Genomic DNA, 18865 nt, shown 5'->3' with positions numbered 1-18865 from the left:
AATTAATCCAGCACCAAATAGGGCTACTGGAGACAACAACAAACTGGCAAGTTTACACCTCACAGCTTGAGATTGTTGACCCACTGGCCTTTCGCATACAAACTCAAAAGTCGGGACCGTGATTGACTGCTATTAATTGCGGCGGGACCAAAGCTCCAATAAAAAGGCAAGTTGAGAAAGACAAACGAGACTATTCTTTGCTCAGGGAACAAAGTGCGCAAACAGAAATGAATAACGTTGCGCCTTGTACAGGGGTTATGTCAGAACTGCCAACACGCATATATTGCCGACTTTTCTTTCCAGATATCACGTTAGAAGAAACAGTTCCAGTGAAAAACACGGCATGTCAGAAGTGGGATTCGAACCCACGCCTCCAGGGGAGACTGCGACCTGAACGCAGCGCCTTAGACCGCTCGGCCATCCTGACCTTAAAAGGCTTTTGTCTTTCAGGGGAAATTCCAAAGTGTACGGGCAGACGGTACATTACATCTGCCATCATGTGACACATTATAGCGACTGTGCTGTCACATATCAATGCTCAACTTTTACGGTATCGCAGGGTCATCCAGTAAGGCGCTGCGTTGACAATACATGCAGGCACACATTCCTGGTTGGTTCATTCGTAGTCTATTCAACTTCTTTGTACATGTCTGCGACGGTTTTCAGACATCCAGCTCCTGGTGTATCTAAGTTTTCAACCAAGGCAACCAGGGCCTCCCCACCAGGCCGTAAAAACTGAAAAGTCCTTTCAGATGAGACGTGAAACGTCTTCAACACCCTCGTTAACCCGACCGTTGGCGCATCTCCCACTTGAAGATCAGCTTTTCAGCCAACGTTAGCCAAGTGAACCGCCCCAACGGCATTTCAGGCAATAGAAAGTCACAGAAACGCTCGGACACAGCCCATCATCCGACGTTGCAAAGCTGGCCGGACGGTGTTTCATGGCTGTTCAACCGCCCCACCGCTCGCAGTATGCTGGCCTTTCAACGATGAGCACAGACACCCAGACGCAGCAAGTTCGGTGAAGCCTCACTTTTGTGGTGAGAATGAGACAGAATCCAAAGTGTGCACAAATAATGTAACTGGAATCCATTTCACTCCTTCCTCTTCTATCACATTTGGAATCCCAAGTCTCTAGGGTTGATTGGACGACAGTGAACACCTGCTCGTATCGGGACTTAGGGGTACCTGGAACAACTGTGTTGCCACCTTATGGTTTACAGTGGGAACGCCCACGAGGCCCTGTAACATTTAAAACCAGGTCCCACCGAGATTTGAACTCGGATCGCTGGATTCAGAGTCCAGAGTGCTAACCATTACACCATGGAACCTCAGAAGAGCTCCCCCTGATCGCTGTAGAACGCTTTTGGAACGTGTTATTGCGTCTTTCTCATGTACTACAAAGAAGGCATGCATCAATACCAGTGACACAGAAGATAACACGTTAAAAATGCTAACTTTACGCGCCAACTTACTTGAATTAGTTAGCTGACTGGTCACAGTCGACAGCAGCTGTGGGAAATGCCAACTTTAGACATTGTTCTCAAGGAAATCCCACAAACAATTAATCCAGCACCAAATAGGGCTACTGGAGACAACAACAAACTGGCAAGTTTACACCTCACAGCTCGAGATTGTTGACCCACTGGCCTTTCGCATACAAACTCAAAAGTCGGGACCGTGATTGACTGCTATTAATTGCGGCGGGACCAAAGCTCCAATAAAAAGGCAAGTTGAGAAAGACAAACGAGACTATTCTTTGCTCAGGGAACAAAGTGCGCAAACAGAAATGAATAACGTTGCGCCTTGTACAGGGGTTATGTCAGAACTGCCAACACGCATATATTGCCGACTTTTCTTTCCAGATATCACGTTAGAAGAAACAGTTCCAGTGAAAAACACGGCATGTCAGAAGTGGGATTCGAACCCACGCCTCCAGGGGAGACTGCGACCTGAACGCAGCGCCTTAGACCGCTCGGCCATCCTGACCTTAAAAGGCTTTTGTCTTTCAGGGGAAATTCCAAAGTGTACGGGCAGACGGTACATTACATCTGCCATCATGTGACACATTATAGCGACTGTGCTGTCACATATCAATGCTCAACTTTTACGGTATCGCAGGGTCATCCAGTAAGGCGCTGCGTTGACAATACATGCAGGCACACATTCCTGGTTGGTTCATTCGTAGTCTATTCAACTTCTTTGTACATGTCTGCGACGGTTTTCAGACATCCAGCTCCTGGTGTATCTAAGTTTTCAACCAAGGCAACCAGGGCCTCCCCACCAGGCCGTAAAAACTGAAAAGTCCTTTCAGATGAGACGTGAAACGTCTTCAACACCCTCGTTAACCCGACCGTTGGCGCATCTCCCACTTGAAGATCAGCTTTTCAGCCAACGTTAGCCAAGTGAACCGTCCCAACGGCATTTCAGGCAATAGAAAGTCACAGAAACGCTCGGACACAGCAAAGCTGGCCGGACGGTGTTTCATGGCTGTTCAACCGCCCCACCGCTCGCAGTATGCTGGCCTTTCAACGATGAGCACAGACACCCAGACGCAGCAAGTTCGGTGAAGCCTCACTTTTGCGGTGAGAATGAGACAGAATCCAAAGTGTGCACAAATAATGTAACTGGAATCCATTTCACTCCTTCCTCTTCTATCACATTTGGAATCCCAAGTCTCTAGGGTTGATTGGACGACAGTGAACACCTGCTCGTATCGGGACTTAGGGGTACCTGGAACAACTGTGTTGCCACCTTATGGTTTACAGTGGGAACGCCCACGAGGCCCTGTAACATTTAAAACCAGGTCCCACCGAGATTTGAACTCGGATCGCTGGATTCAGAGTCCAGAGTGCTAACCATTACACCATGGAACCTCAGAAGAGCTCCCCCTGATCGCTGTAGAACGCTTTTGGAACGTGTTATTGCGTCTTTCTCATGTACTACAAAGAAGGCATGCATCAATACCAGTGACACAGAAGATAACACGTTAAAAATGCTAACTTTACGCGCCAACTTACTTGAATTAGTTAGCTGACTGGTCACAGTCGACAGCAGCTGTGGGAAATGCCAACTTTAGACATTGTTCTCAAGGAAATCCCACAAACAATTAATCCAGCACCAAATAGGGCTACTGGAGACAACAACAAACTGGCAAGTTTACACCTCACAGCTCGAGATTGTTGATCCACTGGCCTTTCGCATACAAACTCAAAAGTCGGGACCGTGATTGACTGCTATTAATTGCGGCGGGACCAAAGCTCCAATAAAAAGGCAAGTTGAGAAAGACAAACGAGACTATTCTTTGCTCAGGGAACAAAGTGCGCAAACAGAAATGAATAACGTTGCGCCTTGTACAGGGGTTATGTCAGAACTGCCAACACGCATATATTGCCGACTTTTCTTTCCAGATATCACGTTAGAAGAAACAGTTCCAGTGAAAAACACGGCATGTCAGAAGTGGGATTCGAACCCACGCCTCCAGGGGAGACTGCGACCTGAACGCAGCGCCTTAGACCGCTCGGCCATCCTGACCTTAAAAGGCTTTTGTCTTTCAGGGGAAATTCCAAAGTGTACGGGCAGACGGTACATTACATCTGCCATCATGTGACACATTATAGCGACTGTGCTGTCACATATCAATGCTCAACTTTTACGGTATCGCAGGGTCATCCAGTAAGGCGCTGCGTTGACAATACATGCAGGCACACATTCCTGGTTGGTTCATTCGTAGTCTATTCAACTTCTTTGTACATGTCTGCGACGGTTTTCAGACATCCAGCTCCTGGTGTATCTAAGTTTTCAACCAAGGCAACCAGGGCCTCCCCACCAGGCCGTAAAAACTGAAAAGTCCTTTCAGATGAGACGTGAAACGTCTTCAACACCCTCGTTAACCCGACCGTTGGCGCATCTCCCACTTGAAGATCAGCTTTTCAGCCAACGTTAGCCAAGTGAACCGCCCCAACGGCATTTCAGGCAATAGAAAGTCACAGAAACGCTCGGACACAGCCCATCATCCGACGTTGCAAAGCTGGCCGGACGGTGTTTCATGGCTGTTCAACCGCCCCACCGCTCGCAGTATGCTGGCCTTTCAACGATGAGCACAGACACCCAGACGCAGCAAGTTCGGTGAAGCCTCACTTTTGTGGTGAGAATGAGACAGAATCCAAAGTGTGCACAAATAATGTAACTGGAATCCATTTCACTCCTTCCTCTTCTATCACATTTGGAATCCCAAGTCTCTAGGGTTGATTGGACGACAGTGAACACCTGCTCGTATCGGGACTTAGGGGTACCTGGAACAACTGTGTTGCCACCTTATGGTTTACAGTGGGAACGCCCACGAGGCCCTGTAACATTTAAAACCAGGTCCCACCGAGATTTGAACTCGGATCGCTGGATTCAGAGTCCAGAGTGCTAACCATTACACCATGGAACCTCAGAAGAGCTCCCCCTGATCGCTGTAGAACGCTTTTGGAACGTGTTATTGCGTCTTTCTCATGTACTACAAAGAAGGCATGCATCAATACCAGTGACACAGAAGATAACACGTTAAAAATGCTAACTTTACGCGCCAACTTACTTGAATTAGTTAGCTGACTGGTCACAGTCGACAGCAGCTGTGGGAAATGCCAACTTTAGACATTGTTCTCAAGGAAATCCCACAAACAATTAATCCAGCACCAAATAGGGCTACTGGAGACAACAACAAACTGGCAAGTTTACACCTCACAGCTTGAGATTGTTGACCCACTGGCCTTTCGCATACAAACTCAAAAGTCGGGACCGTGATTGACTGCTATTAATTGCGGCGGGACCAAAGCTCCAATAAAAAGGCAAGTTGAGAAAGACAAACGAGACTATTCTTTGCTCAGGGAACAAAGTGCGCAAACAGAAATGAATAACGTTGCGCCTTGTACAGGGGTTATGTCAGAACTGCCAACACGCATATATTGCCGACTTCTCTTTCCAGATATCACGTTAGAAGAAACAGTTCCAGTGAAAAACACGGCATGTCAGAAGTGGGATTCGAACCCACGCCTCCAGGGGAGACTGCGACCTGAACGCAGCGCCTTAGACCGCTCGGCCATCCTGACCTTAAAAGGCTTTTGTCTTTCAGGGGAAATTCCAAAGTGTACGGGCAGACGGTACATTACATCTGCCATCATGTGACACATTATAGCGACTGTGCTGTCACATATCAATGCTCAACTTTTACGGTATCGCAGGGTCATCCAGTAAGGCGCTGCGTTGACAATACATGCAGGCACACATTCCTGGTTGGTTCATTCGTAGTCTATTCAACTTCTTTGTACATGTCTGCGACGGTTTTCAGACATCCAGCTCCTGGTGTATCTAAGTTTTCAACCAAGGCAACCAGGGCCTCCCCACCAGGCCGTAAAAACTGAAAAGTCCTTTCAGATGAGACGTGAAACGTCTTCAACACCCTCGTTAACCCGACCGTTGGCGCATCTCCCACTTGAAGATCAGCTTTTCAGCCAACGTTAGCCAAGTGAACCGCCCCAACGGCATTTCAGGCAATAGAAAGTCACAGAAACGCTCGGACACAGCCCATCATCCGACGTTGCAAAGCTGGCCGGACGGTGTTTCATGGCTGTTCAACCGCCCCACCGCTCGCAGTATGCTGGCCTTTCAACGATGAGCACAGACACCCAGACGCAGCAAGTTCGGTGAAGCCTCACTTTTGTGGTGAGAATGAGACAGAATCCAAAGTGTGCACAAATAATGTAACTGGAATCCATTTCACTCCTTCCTCTTCTATCACATTTGGAATCCCAAGTCTCTAGGGTTGATTGGACGACAGTGAACACCTGCTCGTATCGGGACTTAGGGGTACCTGGAACAACTGTGTTGCCACCTTATGGTTTACAGTGGGAACGCCCACGAGGCCCTGTAACATTTAAAACCAGGTCCCACCGAGATTTGAACTCGGATCGCTGGATTCAGAGTCCAGAGTGCTAACCATTACACCATGGAACCTCAGAAGAGCTCCCCCTGATCGCTGTAGAACGCTTTTGGAACGTGTTATTGCGTCTTTCTCATGTACTACAAAGAAGGCATGCATCAATACCAGTGACACAGAAGATAACACGTTAAAAATGCTAACTTTACGCGCCAACTTACTTGAATTAGTTAGCTGACTGGTCACAGTCGACAGCAGCTGTGGGAAATGCCAACTTTAGACATTGTTCTCAAGGAAATCCCACAAACAATTAATCCAGCACCAAATAGGGCTACTGGAGACAACAACAAACTGGCAAGTTTACACCTCACAGCTTGAGATTGTTGACCCACTGGCCTTTCGCATACAAACTCAAAAGTCGGGACCGTGATTGACTGCTATTAATTGCGGCGGGACCAAAGCTCCAATAAAAAGGCAAGTTGAGAAAGACAAACGAGACTATTCTTTGCTCAGGGAACAAAGTGCGCAAACAGAAATGAATAACGTTGCGCCTTGTACAGGGGTTATGTCAGAACTGCCAACACGCATATATTGCCGACTTTTCTTTCCAGATATCACGTTAGAAGAAACAGTTCCAGTGAAAGACACGGCATGTCAGAAGTGGGATTCGAACCCACGCCTCCAGGGGAGACTGCGACCTGAACGCAGCGCCTTAGACCGCTCGGCCATCCTGACCTTAAAAGGCTTTTGTCTTTCAGGGGAAATTCCAAAGTGTACGGGCAGACGGTACATTACATCTGCCATCATGTGACACATTATAGCGACTGTGCTGTCACATATCAATGCTCAACTTTTACGGTATCGCAGGGTCATCCAGTAAGGCGCTGCGTTGACAATACATGCAGGCACACATTCCTGGTTGGTTCATTCGTAGTCTATTCAACTTCTTTGTACATGTCTGCGACGGTTTTCAGACATCCAGCTCCTGGTGTATCTAAGTTTTCAACCAAGGCAACCAGGGCCTCCCCACCAGGCCGTAAAAACTGAAAAGTCCTTTCAGATGAGACGTGAAACGTCTTCAACACCCTCGTTAACCCGACCGTTGGCGCATCTCCCACTTGAAGATCAGCTTTTCAGCCAACGTTAGCCAAGTGAACCGTCCCAACGGCATTTCAGGCAATAGAAAGTCACAGAAACGCTCGGACACAGCAAAGCTGGCCGGACGGTGTTTCATGGCTGTTCAACCGCCCCACCGCTCGCAGTATGCTGGCCTTTCAACGATGAGCACAGACACCCAGACGCAGCAAGTTCGGTGAAGCCTCACTTTTGCGGTGAGAATGAGACAGAATCCAAAGTGTGCACAAATAATGTAACTGGAATCCATTTCACTCCTTCCTCTTCTATCACATTTGGAATCCCAAGTCTCTAGGGTTGATTGGACGACAGTGAACACCTGCTCGTATCGGGACTTAGGGGTACCTGGAACAACTGTGTTGCCACCTTATGGTTTACAGTGGGAACGCCCACGAGGCCCTGTAACATTTAAAACCAGGTCCCACCGAGATTTGAACTCGGATCGCTGGATTCAGAGTCCAGAGTGCTAACCATTACACCATGGAACCTCAGAAGAGCTCCCCCTGATCGCTGTAGAACGCTTTTGGAACGTGTTATTGCGTCTTTCTCATGTACTACAAAGAAGGCATGCATCAATACCAGTGACACAGAAGATAACACGTTAAAAATGCTAACTTTACGCGCCAACTTACTTGAATTAGTTAGCTGACTGGTCACAGTCGACAGCAGCTGTGGGAAATGCCAACTTTAGACATTGTTCTCAAGGAAATCCCACAAACAATTAATCCAGCACCAAATAGGGCTACTGGAGACAACAACAAACTGGCAAGTTTACACCTCACAGCTCGAGATTGTTGACCCACTGGCCTTTCGCATACAAACTCAAAAGTCGGGACCGTGATTGACTGCTATTAATTGCGGCGGGACCAAAGCTCCAATAAAAAGGCAAGTTGAGAAAGACAAACGAGACTATTCTTTGCTCAGGGAACAAAGTGCGCAAACAGAAATGAATAACGTTGCGCCTTGTACAGGGGTTATGTCAGAACTGCCAACACGCATATATTGCCGACTTTTCTTTCCAGATATCACGTTAGAAGAAACAGTTCCAGTGAAAAACACGGCATGTCAGAAGTGGGATTCGAACCCACGCCTCCAGGGGAGACTGCGACCTGAACGCAGCGCCTTAGACCGCTCGGCCATCCTGACCTTAAAAGGCTTTTGTCTTTCAGGGGAAATTCCAAAGTGTACGGGCAGACGGTACATTACATCTGCCATCATGTGACACATTATAGCGACTGTGCTGTCACATATCAATGCTCAACTTTTACGGTATCGCAGGGTCATCCAGTAAGGCGCTGCGTTGACAATACATGCAGGCACACATTCCTGGTTGGTTCATTCGTAGTCTATTCAACTTCTTTGTACATGTCTGCGACGGTTTTCAGACATCCAGCTCCTGGTGTATCTAAGTTTTCAACCAAGGCAACCAGGGCCTCCCCACCAGGCCGTAAAAACTGAAAAGTCCTTTCAGATGAGACGTGAAACGTCTTCAACACCCTCGTTAACCCGACCGTTGGCGCATCTCCCACTTGAAGATCAGCTTTTCAGCCAACGTTAGCCAAGTGAACCGCCCCAACGGCATTTCAGGCAATAGAAAGTCACAGAAACGCTCGGACACAGCCCATCATCCGACGTTGCAAAGCTGGCCGGACGGTGTTTCATGGCTGTTCAACCGCCCCACCGCTCGCAGTATGCTGGCCTTTCAACGATGAGCACAGACACCCAGACGCAGCAAGTTCGGTGAAGCCTCACTTTTGTGGTGAGAATGAGACAGAATCCAAAGTGTGCACAAATAATGTAACTGGAATCCATTTCACTCCTTCCTCTTCTATCACATTTGGAATCCCAAGTCTCTAGGGTTGATTGGACGACAGTGAACACCTGCTCGTATCGGGACTTAGGGGTACCTGGAACAACTGTGTTGCCACCTTATGGTTTACAGTGGGAACGCCCACGAGGCCCTGTAACATTTAAAACCAGGTCCCACCGAGATTTGAACTCGGATCGCTGGATTCAGAGTCCAGAGTGCTAACCATTACACCATGGAACCTCAGAAGAGCTCCCCCTGATCGCTGTAGAACGCTTTTGGAACGTGTTATTGCGTCTTTCTCATGTACTACAAAGAAGGCATGCATCAATACCAGTGACACAGAAGATAACACGTTAAAAATGCTAACTTTACGCGCCAACTTACTTGAATTAGTTAGCTGACTGGTCACAGTCGACAGCAGCTGTGGGAAATGCCAACTTTAGACATTGTTCTCAAGGAAATCCCACAAACAATTAATCCAGCACCAAATAGGGCTACTGGAGACAACAACAAACTGGCAAGTTTACACCTCACAGCTTGAGATTGTTGACCTACTGGCCTTTCGCATACAAACTCAAAAGTCGGGACCGTGATTGACTGCTATTAATTGCGGCGGGACCAAAGCTCCAATAAAAAGGCAAGTTGAGAAAGACAAACGAGACTATTCTTTGCTCAGGGAACAAAGTGCGCAAACAGAAATGAATAACGTTGCGCCTTGTACAGGGGTTATGTCAGAACTGCCAACACGCATATATTGCCGACTTTTCTTTCCAGATATCACGTTAGAAGAAACAGTTCCAGTGAAAAACACGGCATGTCAGAAGTGGGATTCGAACCCACGCCTCCAGGGGAGACTGCGACCTGAACGCAGCGCCTTAGACCGCTCGGCCATCCTGACCTTAAAAGGCTTTTGTCTTTCAGGGGAAATTCCAAAGTGTACGGGCAGACGGTACATTACATCTGCCATCATGTGACACATTATAGCGACTGTGCTGTCACATATCAATGCTCAACTTTTACGGTATCGCAGGGTCATCCAGTAAGGCGCTGCGTTGACAATACATGCAGGCACACATTCCTGGTTGGTTCATTCGTAGTCTATTCAACTTCTTTGTACATGTCTGCGACGGTTTTCAGACATCCAGCTCCTGGTGTATCTAAGTTTTCAACCAAGGCAACCAGGGCCTCCCCACCAGGCCGTAAAAACTGAAAAGTCCTTTCAGATGAGACGTGAAACGTCTTCAACACCCTCGTTAACCCGACCGTTGGCGCATCTCCCACTTGAAGATCAGCTTTTCAGCCAACGTTAGCCAAGTGAACCGCCCCAACGGCATTTCAGGCAATAGAAAGTCACAGAAACGCTCGGACACAGCCCATCATCCGACGTTGCAAAGCTGGCCGGACGGTGTTTCATGGCTGTTCAACCGCCCCACCGCTCGCAGTATGCTGGCCTTTCAACGATGAGCACAGACACCCAGACGCAGCAAGTTCGGTGAAGCCTCACTTTTGTGGTGAGAATGAGACAGAATCCAAAGTGTGCACAAATAATGTAACTGGAATCCATTTCACTCCTTCCTCTTCTATCACATTTGGAATCCCAAGTCTCTAGGGTTGATTGGACGACAGTGAACACCTGCTCGTATCGGGACTTAGGGGTACCTGGAACAACTGTGTTGCCACCTTATGGTTTACAGTGGGAACGCCCACGAGGCCCTGTAACATTTAAAACCAGGTCCCACCGAGATTTGAACTCGGATCGCTGGATTCAGAGTCCAGAGTGCTAACCATTACACCATGGAACCTCAGAAGAGCTCCCCCTGATCGCTGTAGAACGCTTTTGGAACGTGTTATTGCGTCTTTCTCATGTACTACAAAGAAGGCATGCATCAATACCAGTGACACAGAAGATAACACGTTAAAAATGCTAACTTTACGCGCCAACTTACTTGAATTAGTTAGCTGACTGGTCACAGTCGACAGCAGCTGTGGGAAATGCCAACTTTAGACATTGTTCTCAAGGAAATCCCACAAACAATTAATCCAGCACCAAATAGGGCTACTGGAGACAACAACAAACTGGCAAGTTTACACCTCACAGCTTGAGATTGTTGACCCACTGGCCTTTCGCATACAAACTCAAAAGTCGGGACCGTGATTGACTGCTATTAATTGCGGCGGGACCAAAGCTCCAATAAAAAGGCAAGTTGAGAAAGACAAACGAGACTATTCTTTGCTCAGGGAACAAAGTGCGCAAACAGAAATGAATAACGTTGCGCCTTGTACAGGGGTTATGTCAGAACTGCCAACACGCATATATTGCCGACTTTTCTTTCCAGATATCACGTTAGAAGAAACAGTTCCAGTGAAAAACACGGCATGTCAGAAGTGGGATTCGAACCCACGCCTCCAGGGGAGACTGCGACCTGAACGCAGCGCCTTAGACCGCTCGGCCATCCTGACCTTAAAAGGCTTTTGTCTTTCAGGGGAAATTCCAAAGTGTACGGGCAGACGGTACATTACATCTGCCATCATGTGACACATTATAGCGACTGTGCTGTCACATATCAATGCTCAACTTTTACGGTATCGCAGGGTCATCCAGTAAGGCGCTGCGTTGACAATACATGCAGGCACACATTCCTGGTTGGTTCATTCGTAGTCTATTCAACTTCTTTGTACATGTCTGCGACGGTTTTCAGACATCCAGCTCCTGGTGTATCTAAGTTTTCAACCAAGGCAACCAGGGCCTCCCCACCAGGCCGTAAAAACTGAAAAGTCCTTTCAGATGAGACGTGAAACGTCTTCAACACCCTCGTTAACCCGACCGTTGGCGCATCTCCCACTTGAAGATCAGCTTTTCAGCCAACGTTAGCCAAGTGAACCGCCCCAACGGCATTTCAGGCAATAGAAAGTCACAGAAACGCTCGGACACAGCCCATCATCCGACGTTGCAAAGCTGGCCGGACGGTGTTTCATGGCTGTTCAACCGCCCCACCGCTCGCAGTATGCTGGCCTTTCAACGATGAGCACAGACACCCAGACGCAGCAAGTTCGGTGAAGCCTCACTTTTGTGGTGAGAATGAGACAGAATCCAAAGTGTGCACAAATAATGTAACTGGAATCCATTTCACTCCTTCCTCTTCTATCACATTTGGAATCCCAAGTCTCTAGGGTTGATTGGACGACAGTGAACACCTGCTCGTATCGGGACTTAGGGGTACCTGGAACAACTGTGTTGCCACCTTATGGTTTACAGTGGGAACGCCCACGAGGCCCTGTAACATTTAAAACCAGGTCCCACCGAGATTTGAACTCGGATCGCTGGATTCAGAGTCCAGAGTGCTAACCATTACACCATGGAACCTCAGAAGAGCTCCCCCTGATCGCTGTAGAACGCTTTTGGAACGTGTTATTGCGTCTTTCTCATGTACTACAAAGAAGGCATGCATCAATACCAGTGACACAGAAGATAACACGTTAAAAATGCTAACTTTACGCGCCAACTTACTTGAATTAGTTAGCTGACTGGTCACAGTCGACAGCAGCTGTGGGAAATGCCAACTTTAGACATTGTTCTCAAGGAAATCCCACAAACAATTAATCCAGCACCAAATAGGGCTACTGGAGACAACAACAAACTGGCAAGTTTACACCTCACAGCTTGAGATTGTTGACCCACTGGCCTTTCGCATACAAACTCAAAAGTCGGGACCGTGATTGACTGCTATTAATTGCGGCGGGACCAAAGCTCCAATAAAAAGGCAAGTTGAGAAAGACAAACGAGACTATTCTTTGCTCAGGGAACAAAGTGCGCAAACAGAAATGAATAACGTTGCGCCTTGTACAGGGGTTATGTCAGAACTGCCAACACGCATATATTGCCGACTTTTCTTTCCAGATATCACGTTAGAAGAAACAGTTCCAGCGAAAAACACGGCATGTCAGAAGTGGGATTCGAAACCCACGCCTCCAGGGGAGACTGCGACCTGAACGCAGCGCCTTAGACCGCTCGGCCATCCTGACCTTAAAAGGCTTTTGTCTTTCAGGGGAAATTCCAAAGTGTACGGGCAGACGGTACATTACATCTGCCATCATGTGACACATTATAGCGACTGTGCTGTCACATATCAATGCTCAACTTTTACGGTATCGCAGGGTCATCCAGTAAGGCGCTGCGTTGACAATACATGCAGGCACACATTCCTGGTTGGTTCATTCGTAGTCTATTCAACTTCTTTGTACATGTCTGCGACGGTTTTCAGACATCCAGCTCCTGGTGTATCTAAGTTTTCAACCAAGGCAACCAGGGCCTCCCCACCAGGCCGTAAAAACTGAAAAGTCCTTTCAGATGAGACGTGAAACGTCTTCAACACCCTCGTTAACCCGACCGTTGGCGCATCTCCCACTTGAAGATCAGCTTTTCAGCCAACGTTAGCCAAGTGAACCGCCCCAACGGCATTTCAGGCAATAGAAAGTCACAGAAACGCTCGGACACAGCCCATCATCCGACGTTGCAAAGCTGGCCGGACGGTGTTTCATGGCTGTTCAACCGCCCCACCGCTCGCAGTATGCTGGCCTTTCAACGATGAGCACAGACACCCAGACGCAGCAAGTTCGGTGAAGCCTCACTTTTGTGGTGAGAATGAGACAGAATCCAAAGTGTGCACAAATAATGTAACTGGAATCCATTTCACTCCTTCCTCTTCTATCACATTTGGAATCCCAAGTCTCTAGGGTTGATTGGACGACAGTGAACACCTGCTCGTATCGGGACTTAGGGGTACCTGGAACAACTGTGTTGCCACCTTATGGTTTACAGTGGGAACGCCCATGAGGCCCTGTAACATTTAAAACCAGGTCCCACCGAGATTTGAACTCGGATCGCTGGATTCAGAGTCCAGAGTGCTAACCATTACACCATGGAACCTCAGAAGAGCTCCCCCTGATCGCTGTAGAACGCTTTTGGAACGTGTTATTGCGTCTTTCTCATGTACTACAAAGAAGGCATGCATCAATACCAGTGACACAGAAGATAACACGTTAAAAATGCTAACTTTACGCGCCAACTTACTTGAATTAGTTAGCTGACTGGTCACAGTCGACAGCAGCTGTGGGAAATGCCAACTTTAGACATTGTTCTCAAGGAAATCCCACAAACAATTAATCCAGCACCAAATAGGGCTACTGGAGACAACAACAAACTGGCAAGTTTACACCTCACAGCTTGAGATTGTTGACCCACTGGCCTTTCGCATACAAACTCAAAAGTCGGGACCGTGATTGACTGCTATTAATTGCGGCGGGACCAAAGCTCCAATAAAAAGGCAAGTTGAGAAAGACAAACGAGACTATTCTTTGCTCAGGGAACAAAGTGCGCAAACAGAAATGAATAACGTTGCGCCTTGTACAGGGGTTATGTCAGAACTGCCAACACGCATATATTGCCGACTTTTCTTTCCAGATATCACGTTAGAAGAAACAGTTCCAGTGAAAAACACGGCATGTCAGAAGTGGGATTCGAACCCACGCCTCCAGGGGAGACTGCGACCTGAACGCAGCGCCTTAGACCGCTCGGCCATCCTGACCTTAAAAGGCTTTTGTCTTTCAGGGGAAATTCCAAAGTGTACGGGCAGACGGTACATTACATCTGCCATCATGTGACACATTATAGCGACTGTGCTGTCACATATCAATGCTCAACTTTTACGGTATCGCAGGGTCATCCAGTAAGGCGCTGCGTTGACAATACATGCAGGCACACATTCCTGGTTGGTTCATTCGTAGTCTATTCAACTTCTTTGTACATGTCTGCGACGGTTTTCAGACATCCAGCTCCTGGTGTATCTAAGTTTTCAACCAAGGCAACCAGGGCCTCCCCACCAGGCCGTAAAAACTGAAAAGTCCTTTCAGATGAGACGTGAAACGTCTTCAACACCCTCGTTAACCCGACCGTTGGCGCATCTCCCACTTGAAGATCAGCTTTTCAGCCAACGTTAGCCAAGTGAACCGCCCCAACGGCATTTCAGGCAATAGAAAGTCACAGAAACGCTCGGACACAGCCCATCATCCGACGTTGCAAAGCTGGCCGGACGGTGTTTCATGGCTGTTCAACCGCCCCACCGCTCGCAGTATGCTGGCCTTTCAACGATGAGCACAGACACCCAGACGCAGCAAGTTCGGTGAAGCCTCACTTTTGTGGTGAGAATGAGACAGAATCCAAAGTGTGCACAAATAATGTAACTGGAATCCATTTCACTCCTTCCTCTTCTATCACATTTGGAATCCCAAGTCTCTAGGGTTGATTGGACGACAGTGAACACCTGCTCGTATCGGGACTTAGGGGTACCTGGAACAACTGTGTTGCCACCTTATGGTTTACAGTGGGAACGCCCATGAGGCCCTGTAACATTTAAAACCAGGTCCCACCGAGATTTGAACTCGGATCGCTGGATTCAGAGTCCAGAGTGCTAACCATTACACCATGGAACCTCAGAAGAGCTCCCCCTGATCGCTGTAGAACGCTTTTGGAACGTGTTATTGCGTCTTTCTCATGTACTACAAAGAAGGCATGCATCAATACCAGTGACACAGAAGATAACACGTTAAAAATGCTAACTTTACGCGCCAACTTACTTGAATTAGTTAGCTGACTGGTCACAGTCGACAGCAGCTGTGGGAAATGCCAACTTTAGACATTGTTCTCAAGGAAATCCCACAAACAATTAATCCAGCACCAAATAGGGCTACTGGAGACAACAACAAACTGGCAAGTTTACACCTCACAGCTTGAGATTGTTGACCCACTGGCCTTTCGCATACAAACTCAAAAGTCGGGACCGTGATTGACTGCTATTAATTGCGGCGGGACCAAAGCTCCAATAAAAAGGCAAGTTGAGAAAGACAAACGAGACTATTCTTTGCTCAGGGAACAAAGTGCGCAAACAGAAATGAATAACGTTGCGCCTTGTACAGGGGTTATGTCAGAACTGCCAACACGCATATATTGCCGACTTTTCTTTCCAGATATCACGTTAGAAGAAACAGTTCCAGTGAAAAACACGGCATGTCAGAAGTGGGATTCGAACCCACGCCTCCAGGGGAGACTGCGACCTGAACGCAGCGCCTTAGACCGCTCGGCCATCCTGACCTTAAAAGGCTTTTGTCTTTCAGGGGAAATTCCAAAGTGTACGGGCAGACGGTACATTACATCTGCCATCATGTGACACATTATAGCGACTGTGCTGTCACATATCAATGCTCAACTTTTACGGTATCGCAGGGTCATCCAGTAAGGCGCTGCGTTGACAATACATGCAGGCACACATTCCTGGTTGGTTCATTCGTAGTCTATTCAACTTCTTTGTACATGTCTGCGACGGTTTTCAGACATCCAGCTCCTGGTGTATCTAAGTTTTCAACCAAGGCAACCAGGGCCTCCCCACCAGGCCGTAAAAACTGAAAAGTCCTTTCAGATGAGACGTGAAACGTCTTCAACACCCTCGTTAACCCGACCGTTGGCGCATCTCCCACTTGAAGATCAGCTTTTCAGCCAACGTTAGCCAAGTGAACCGCCCCAACGGCATTTCAGGCAATAGAAAGTCACAGAAACGCTCGGACACAGCCCATCATCCGACGTTGCAAAGCTGGCCGGACGGTGTTTCATGGCTGTTCAACCGCCCCACCGCTCGCAGTATGCTGGCCTTTCAACGATGAGCACAGACACCCAGACGCAGCAAGTTCGGTGAAGCCTCACTTTTGTGGTGAGAATGAGACAGAATCCAAAGTGTGCACAAATAATGTAACTGGAATCCATTTCACTCCTTCCTCTTCTATCACATTTGGAATCCCAAGTCTCTAGGGTTGATTGGACGACAGTGAACACCTGCTCGTATCGGGACTTAGGGGTACCTGGAACAACTGTGTTGCCACCTTATGGTTTACAGTGGGAACGCCCACGAGGCCCTGTAACATTTAAAACCAGGTCCCACCGAGATTTGAACTCGGATCGCTGGATTCAGAGTCCAGAGTGCTAACCATTACACCATGGAACCTCAGAAGAGCTCCCCCTGATCGCTGTAGAACGCTTTTGGAACGTGTTATTGCGTCTTTCTCATGTACTACAAAGAAGGCATGCATCAATACCAGTGACACAGAAGATAACACGTTAAAAATGCTAACTTTACGCGCCAACTTACTTGAATTAGTTAGCTGACTGGTCACAGTCGACAGCAGCTGTGGGAAATGCCAACTTTAGACATTGTTCTCAAGGAAATCCCACAAACAATTAATCCAGCACCAAATAGGGCTACTGGAGACAACAACAAACTGGCAAGTTTACACCTCACAGCTTGAGATTGTTGACCCACTGGCCTTTCGCATACAAACTCAAAAGTCGGGACCGTGATTGACTGCTATTAATTGCGGCGGGACCAAAGCTCCAATAAAAAGGCAAGTTGAGAAAGACAAACGAGACTATTCTTTGCTCAGGGAACAAAGTGCGCAAACAGAAATGAATAACGTTGCGCCTTGTACAGGGGTTATGTCAGAACTGCCAACACGCATATATTGCCGACTTTTCTTTCCAGATATCACGTTAGAAGAAACAGTTCCCGTGAAAAACACGGCATGTCAGAAGTGGGATTCGAACCCACGCCTCCAGGGGAGACTGCGACCTGAACGCAGCGCCTTAGACCGCTCGGCCATCCTGACCTTAAAAGGCTTTTGTCTTTCAGGGGAAATTCCAAAGTGTACGGGCAGACGGTACATTACATCTGCCATCATGTGACACATTATAGCGACTGTGCTGTCACATATCAATGCTCAACTTTTACGGTATCGCAGGGTCATCCAGTAAGGCGCTGCGTTGACAATACATGCAGGCACACATTCCTGGTTGGTTCATTCGTAGTCTATTCAACTTCTTTGTACATGTCTGCGACGGTTTTCAGACATCCAGCTCCTGGTGTATCTAAGTTTTCAACCAAGGCAACCAGGGCCTCCCCACCAGGCCGTAAAAACTGAAAAGTCCTTTCAGATGAGACGTGAAACGTCTTCAACACCCTCGTTAACCCGACCGTTGGCGCATCTCCCACTTGAAGATCAGCTTTTCAGCCAACGTTAGCCAAGTGAACCGCCCCAACGGCATTTCAGGCAATAGAAAGTCACAGAAACGCTCGGACACAGCCCATCATCCGACGTTGCAAAGCTGGCCGGACGGTGTTTCATGGCTGTTCAACCGCCCCACCGCTCGCAGTATGCTGGCCTTTCAACGATGAGCACAGACACCCAGACGCAGCAAGTTCGGTGAAGCCTCACTTTTGTGGTGAGAATGAGACAGAATCCAAAGTGTGCACAAATAATGTAACTGGAATCCATTTCACTCCTTCCTCTTCTATCACATTTGGAATCCCAAGTCTCTAGGGTTGATTGGACGACAGTGAACACCTGCTCGTATCGGGACTTAGGGGTACCTGGAACAACTGTGTTGCCACCTTATGGTTTACAGTGGGAACGCCCACGAGGCCCTGTAACATTTAAAACCAGGTCCCACCGAGATTTGAACTCGGATCGCTGGATTCAGAGTCCAGAGTGCTAACCATTACACCATGGAACCTCAGAAGAGCTCCCCCTGATCGCTGTAGAACGCTTTTGGAACGTGTTATTGCGTCTTTCTCATGTACTACAAAGAAGGCATGCATCAATACCAGTGACACAGAAGATAACACGTTAAAAATGCTAACTTTACGCGCCAACTTACTTGAATTAGTTAGCTGACTGGTCACAGTCGACAGCAGCTGTGGGAAATGCCAACTTTAGACATTGTTCTCAAGGAAATCCCACAAACAATTAATCCAGCACCAAATAGGGCTACTGGAGACAACAACAAACTGGCAAGTTTACACCTCACAGCTTGAGATTGTTGACCCACTGGCCTTTCGCATACAAACTCAAAAGTCGGGACCGTGATTGACTGCTATTAATTGCGGCGGGACCAAAGC

At 47.9% G+C, this 18865-nt stretch overlaps 24 non-coding genes across 24 annotated transcripts; all 24 read right to left on the bottom strand.

The window, feature by feature from the left end:
* Nucleotides 1–344: 344 nt before the first annotated feature.
* Nucleotides 345–427, bottom strand: trnal-cag (transfer RNA leucine (anticodon CAG)). The gene has a single exon. It is a non-coding gene; the product is annotated as a tRNA-Leu (tRNA).
* Nucleotides 428–1259: 832 nt separating this feature from the next.
* On the bottom strand, nt 1260–1331 carry trnaq-cug (transfer RNA glutamine (anticodon CUG)). The gene has a single exon. It is a non-coding gene; the product is annotated as a tRNA-Gln (tRNA).
* A 575-nt stretch (nt 1332–1906) lies between these two features.
* Nucleotides 1907–1989, bottom strand: trnal-cag (transfer RNA leucine (anticodon CAG)). Its single transcript has one exon. It is a non-coding gene; the product is annotated as a tRNA-Leu (tRNA).
* An 815-nt stretch (nt 1990–2804) lies between these two features.
* trnaq-cug (transfer RNA glutamine (anticodon CUG)) lies at nt 2805–2876 on the bottom strand. The gene has a single exon. It is a non-coding gene; the product is annotated as a tRNA-Gln (tRNA).
* Nucleotides 2877–3451: 575 nt separating this feature from the next.
* trnal-cag (transfer RNA leucine (anticodon CAG)) lies at nt 3452–3534 on the bottom strand. Its single transcript has one exon. It is a non-coding gene; the product is annotated as a tRNA-Leu (tRNA).
* Nucleotides 3535–4366: 832 nt separating this feature from the next.
* trnaq-cug (transfer RNA glutamine (anticodon CUG)) lies at nt 4367–4438 on the bottom strand. The gene has a single exon. It is a non-coding gene; the product is annotated as a tRNA-Gln (tRNA).
* A 575-nt stretch (nt 4439–5013) lies between these two features.
* trnal-cag (transfer RNA leucine (anticodon CAG)) lies at nt 5014–5096 on the bottom strand. Its single transcript has one exon. It is a non-coding gene; the product is annotated as a tRNA-Leu (tRNA).
* Nucleotides 5097–5928: 832 nt separating this feature from the next.
* Nucleotides 5929–6000, bottom strand: trnaq-cug (transfer RNA glutamine (anticodon CUG)). Its single transcript has one exon. It is a non-coding gene; the product is annotated as a tRNA-Gln (tRNA).
* A 575-nt stretch (nt 6001–6575) lies between these two features.
* Nucleotides 6576–6658, bottom strand: trnal-cag (transfer RNA leucine (anticodon CAG)). The gene has a single exon. It is a non-coding gene; the product is annotated as a tRNA-Leu (tRNA).
* Nucleotides 6659–7473: 815 nt separating this feature from the next.
* Nucleotides 7474–7545, bottom strand: trnaq-cug (transfer RNA glutamine (anticodon CUG)). The gene has a single exon. It is a non-coding gene; the product is annotated as a tRNA-Gln (tRNA).
* A 575-nt stretch (nt 7546–8120) lies between these two features.
* Nucleotides 8121–8203, bottom strand: trnal-cag (transfer RNA leucine (anticodon CAG)). Its single transcript has one exon. It is a non-coding gene; the product is annotated as a tRNA-Leu (tRNA).
* Nucleotides 8204–9035: 832 nt separating this feature from the next.
* On the bottom strand, nt 9036–9107 carry trnaq-cug (transfer RNA glutamine (anticodon CUG)). Its single transcript has one exon. It is a non-coding gene; the product is annotated as a tRNA-Gln (tRNA).
* A 575-nt stretch (nt 9108–9682) lies between these two features.
* Nucleotides 9683–9765, bottom strand: trnal-cag (transfer RNA leucine (anticodon CAG)). Its single transcript has one exon. It is a non-coding gene; the product is annotated as a tRNA-Leu (tRNA).
* An 832-nt stretch (nt 9766–10597) lies between these two features.
* Nucleotides 10598–10669, bottom strand: trnaq-cug (transfer RNA glutamine (anticodon CUG)). Its single transcript has one exon. It is a non-coding gene; the product is annotated as a tRNA-Gln (tRNA).
* A 575-nt stretch (nt 10670–11244) lies between these two features.
* Nucleotides 11245–11327, bottom strand: trnal-cag (transfer RNA leucine (anticodon CAG)). The gene has a single exon. It is a non-coding gene; the product is annotated as a tRNA-Leu (tRNA).
* Nucleotides 11328–12159: 832 nt separating this feature from the next.
* trnaq-cug (transfer RNA glutamine (anticodon CUG)) lies at nt 12160–12231 on the bottom strand. The gene has a single exon. It is a non-coding gene; the product is annotated as a tRNA-Gln (tRNA).
* Nucleotides 12232–12806: 575 nt separating this feature from the next.
* On the bottom strand, nt 12807–12890 carry trnal-cag (transfer RNA leucine (anticodon CAG)). Its single transcript has one exon. It is a non-coding gene; the product is annotated as a tRNA-Leu (tRNA).
* An 832-nt stretch (nt 12891–13722) lies between these two features.
* trnaq-cug (transfer RNA glutamine (anticodon CUG)) lies at nt 13723–13794 on the bottom strand. The gene has a single exon. It is a non-coding gene; the product is annotated as a tRNA-Gln (tRNA).
* Nucleotides 13795–14369: 575 nt separating this feature from the next.
* trnal-cag (transfer RNA leucine (anticodon CAG)) lies at nt 14370–14452 on the bottom strand. Its single transcript has one exon. It is a non-coding gene; the product is annotated as a tRNA-Leu (tRNA).
* Nucleotides 14453–15284: 832 nt separating this feature from the next.
* On the bottom strand, nt 15285–15356 carry trnaq-cug (transfer RNA glutamine (anticodon CUG)). The gene has a single exon. It is a non-coding gene; the product is annotated as a tRNA-Gln (tRNA).
* A 575-nt stretch (nt 15357–15931) lies between these two features.
* Nucleotides 15932–16014, bottom strand: trnal-cag (transfer RNA leucine (anticodon CAG)). Its single transcript has one exon. It is a non-coding gene; the product is annotated as a tRNA-Leu (tRNA).
* Nucleotides 16015–16846: 832 nt separating this feature from the next.
* trnaq-cug (transfer RNA glutamine (anticodon CUG)) lies at nt 16847–16918 on the bottom strand. The gene has a single exon. It is a non-coding gene; the product is annotated as a tRNA-Gln (tRNA).
* A 575-nt stretch (nt 16919–17493) lies between these two features.
* trnal-cag (transfer RNA leucine (anticodon CAG)) lies at nt 17494–17576 on the bottom strand. Its single transcript has one exon. It is a non-coding gene; the product is annotated as a tRNA-Leu (tRNA).
* Nucleotides 17577–18408: 832 nt separating this feature from the next.
* On the bottom strand, nt 18409–18480 carry trnaq-cug (transfer RNA glutamine (anticodon CUG)). Its single transcript has one exon. It is a non-coding gene; the product is annotated as a tRNA-Gln (tRNA).
* Nucleotides 18481–18865: the final 385 nt, after the last annotated feature.

This window comes from Pagrus major, chromosome 24 (assembly GCF_040436345.1).
Source record: "Pagrus major chromosome 24, Pma_NU_1.0".
Taxonomy (NCBI): Eukaryota; Metazoa; Chordata; class Actinopteri; order Spariformes; family Sparidae; genus Pagrus; species Pagrus major.
The sequence above is the reverse complement of the archived record's forward strand: the minus strand, read 5'-3'. Positions and strand labels throughout refer to the sequence as shown.